We start from the raw sequence: 4021 nt of genomic DNA, 5'->3' as shown, positions 1-4021 counted from the left end.
TTGCTGTAAGATGCCTACAAATATTTTGTTTGAAAGTTTTGAAGTTTTCCCACATCAAAGTACTGATATTCTGCAATGCGCTTTTTAAAAACAATGTTTTTTTCATCATGCACGTTCTGTCCTAAAAACAAAAATTGCATGAGTATATCTCTGGATCTGTAAAAGGATACGCTTGCATTCAAACTCCCTTGTGGCACTCAAGTTTTTTGGACCCTGTTGCACTCTGTTTTTGCGCTGCTTTTAGTCTACGACCCATATTACAGAAGTCAACCATCTCTGAGTATTTGGGACTCCTTTGTAAGTGCCTTATCTTTAATCCTTGAAAAGCTCTATAATAAAGGGGTCTGTCAAAGATTGCTTGAATGGAAGATAAAAGAAGGCCCACTTGTCTCACCAAATGCAGTAGAGAAACCTGATGTTTTACTCATGTTATCCTTAGTTCAGTTTTTGTTAGACCTGGCATCCTTAAGGTGGCCTACCAGCAAACTTTTTGCTTTTCACCTCACGTTTTGCTGTATCTTTATGTTGGCCTTAGGACTCTAATCACTTTATCACTACTGTGAGAAAGTGGCTCTGTATATACTGTTCCCAAATCGGTACAGTGTGCACAGAGTCCCCGTCCCCAGAGGTTTGGCAGAGGCTAAAGTTAGATATAACCTTACTCTCTAAAGTGGTAGCTTGCCGAGCAGTAAGGCAGTATCAGAGTACAGTGTAAAACATTTGTTGTACACACTCAGTCAGCAAATGGTCTCACACACTCAAGAACTGAACTCTAGGCCATTGGTTTGCATACAAAAGATATTGTTGTTTTATTTTAGAACCAACAATAGGTATCAAAATATACTTTCTCAGAATGAGATGCTTTAGTTAAATACTTTGCAATAGGCAATTGACTTTTGCAGGTCATAGTTACAGTTTATTGCAATAGGCAACACAATTTGAATCACAATAATACATTGAGCTCAATGGGAATTTTAAGTTATATGCAATTAATTACTTTCAGGATTACTTTTCTAAATCCAGGACTGGATCCTAGATTCAGTCCTGGGACAGTTCTTGGAAACAAGTGAGTAAATTCGTTTTAGTTACTGTTGTGATTTTTAAGCAATATTTTGCTATTTTAAAAGTTGACACTTAGAAACTTTTGCTGATCAAATTACCAACGTTATCCTACGGAAGGCAATTCACTTAGCAGGTAAGTGGGGTTATGGTTACTTTTTCTAGGTCAGTGTTGGATCCTAGATCCAGCACTACTGTACCACCTGTAAGCAGTTGAGAAACTGCGTTTAAGTTATACAGGCGATTTTTAAGGAATATTTACATGTTTGCAAAATCGACACTTAGAAGAAATTTCACAGAAAAACAGTCAATGGTTTCCTATGGAAGAAAATTCAAGTTACGGGTAAAGTACGTTCTCGTTACTTTTGTAATCCAGTGCTGGGATCCTAGGCTCAGTACTGGGACATCTATCTCAAACAGGTAAACAATTACGTTTTCACAGTTGGTACGATTTTTAAAGAATATTTGTAAGTTTCAAAAATCGACACTTAGAAAATTTTCAGCGAAAAGCAGGCAATGATATCCCATGGAAGGAAATTCGAGTTACTTGTAAGTACGGTAAAATTACTTTTCAGGGTCAGTACTGAGCTCCAAGATGCAGCACTGAGGTCTCTCCTGATAACAGGTGAGTAAATCAGAATTTGTTGTTCGGCTGATTTTAGATGAATATTTTAAAGTTCCAAAACTCCACACCACTTAGAAGAATTTCCAAGTGAAACCACTCAATGTTAGCCTATGGAAGAAAAGTGAGTTATCGGCTTTTAGGTAAGTACTCGACTGGCAGATTTATGGTTCTGGGCATAGACTCCGGGGTATCCCAGGGGAATCACCAGCATACTTGCCAAGCCTTAAACTCCCCTTTTATTACATATAATTTACACCTAAGGTAGGCCCTAGGTAGTCCTAGGTGCATGATGCTATGTAAGTAAAAAATAAGATATGTACTTTGGTGGTTCGCGTGTCCTGTAAGTACCAAACAGTCTATTTCATTTTTCACTACTGTGAGGTCTACCCCTCTCATAGGTTAGCTCTGCGTATTCCCCTACACTTTTTATTTGGTAATTCCATATCGGAGAGGAGTAGCTTTATTTATTTATTGAAAATCCTACTTACTGGTGAGGTTGGATTTAACTTTACTATTTTAGAAATGCCACTTTTAGAGAGTGAACATTTCTCTGCACTTACTGCTCTATTTGCCTGAAACCTGGCCCCAATACACGTCTGGATTGGGCTGGGTGACAGCAAAATGTGTGCCTTCCCTCTAGAGAGCCACAACACAGGTCACTCAATTGCACCTGGGGGGTGATCTCCACTCCCCCTCCACCCCCAATAGGTTCAAGAACGATAATTTATGTAAGTAAATACATTATAGCTACAGCTTAAAATCATGCGAGTTTAAATCATTTGTTGTTAGATGGTTTAAATATTTGAAAGGATCTGTTTTTAATAGACATTTTACAAAAACCACTGGTACATTTGCTAATTCTGTAAAATTAACACCCAACTGCCGTGACATTGCCAACCACAATGCCGTGACTCGGATTTGAACCGAGGTTGCTGCGGCCACAACGCAGAGTACTAACCACTATACGATCACGGCGAGCTACTTGGGCTCAACGACATACAGTGACACGGAGAATTTATAATTCGGAACACTCAGGGCTGTTCCTGTGATAGGCTGGATGTATTCATTGCTTCCTCATTCCTCATTCAGAGGCTGCGTCTCCTCAGTGGTTGATAGGCTGAAACCGTTTCCTGGCCGCCTGCTTGTGAAATGCCAGGAGTCAAAGATCACACATTACACTTGCGGACCTGTGATGGGACACCAATGCAGAGAAACCCACCTGGCACAGACCTTCTATTCTGTCTATTAGACCTGCATCTTCCCTGCACCTTTCAAGCCATTTGTATGTGAAGCAAGAAAGAGTTAGAGAGTGATCCATCTACACTTTTATAGGGAGGATGTCGCCGTGAGCTCCTCCCAGCTAATCACACGAACAGCAGAAAAGCAAGATAAATACACAGTTGAGGGGTGGGCTGCATGGTTATGTTTTTGAGTAAATATTGAAACTGACCTCAGTGGCTCATTAGCAGAGCTGCGGCTAATGACTGGTGCCAAATCATGATGAAGCAAGCACCATGGCTCGTAGGGGACCCACAACACGCTTTTCTTAGCTCACTGAATTAAAGTATAAACTTCCGCCGTGTGTGAGTGGTAAAGGCTTGTTAATATGGTTCCTTTTCCAATTCAAGTCTGACAACAAGAGGCAGGAACCACGTGGCTTCGGAAGCTCAGGAAAGTAGCCACCAACCACAGAGAAAGAGAGAACTGGCAGTATGAGAGGTGGAGAAAACAGAAGCGGGAGCAAGGAGCTCAAATGAGATTGATGGCGTTTAAATAGAGCGCGTAAAGGAACAGTTACACAGCTAAGAAATGGGAAAGACAGACTAGGGAAAAAAACACAGAAAGAGCCTGTAGATGAAATTCTCTTCCTGGGACAGCAGGTTAAGAGAAATTACACATGGGGAGGTTAAGCATGTAACACGGGGGAGAATAAAAAGAAAATGCAGTTTTATGAAGTGTGTTTGCCAATCCAGCCAGCACTTTTGTTCTATTTCTCTCTTTGCGTCTTTTATTAGTAAAGTAACTTTCAAGTGCATGCGCAGGTATGAATGAGAGAGCAACGGTATAATAATTTGAAGCGTTTACACCAGTGCTAAAGTAGGAATGAGGTGTAGCAAAGACATGAAAGAGGTAGCGATAACAAATATGTGGAGAGGCAATAGTGACACAAAAATAAGCCACCTATTTATAAAACTGAAATGGAGGAAATACTAAAGGTTAACTTCTGAAATTGTAGCCGATAATAAAAAGATTCTCGTTGTTGGCAGGATTCGAACCTGCGCGGGAATACCCCAATGGATTTCGAGTCCATCGCCTTAACCACTCGGCCACAACAAC

The 4021-nt window shown here is 40.5% G+C and overlaps 2 non-coding genes across 2 annotated transcripts; both read right to left on the bottom strand.

The window, feature by feature from the left end:
- Positions 1–2587: 2587 nt before the first annotated feature.
- On the bottom strand, positions 2588–2659 carry TRNAH-GUG (transfer RNA histidin (anticodon GUG)). Its single transcript has one exon. It is a non-coding gene; the product is annotated as a tRNA-His (tRNA).
- A 1280-nt stretch (positions 2660–3939) lies between these two features.
- TRNAS-CGA (transfer RNA serine (anticodon CGA)) lies at positions 3940–4021 on the bottom strand. Its single transcript has one exon. It is a non-coding gene; the product is annotated as a tRNA-Ser (tRNA).

The sequence above is a fragment of the Triturus cristatus genome, chromosome 12, assembly GCF_964204655.1.
Source record: "Triturus cristatus chromosome 12, aTriCri1.1, whole genome shotgun sequence".
Taxonomy (NCBI): domain Eukaryota; kingdom Metazoa; phylum Chordata; class Amphibia; order Caudata; family Salamandridae; genus Triturus; species Triturus cristatus.
Note: the sequence above shows the minus strand (reverse complement) of the source record. Positions and strands in the feature narration are given on the sequence as shown.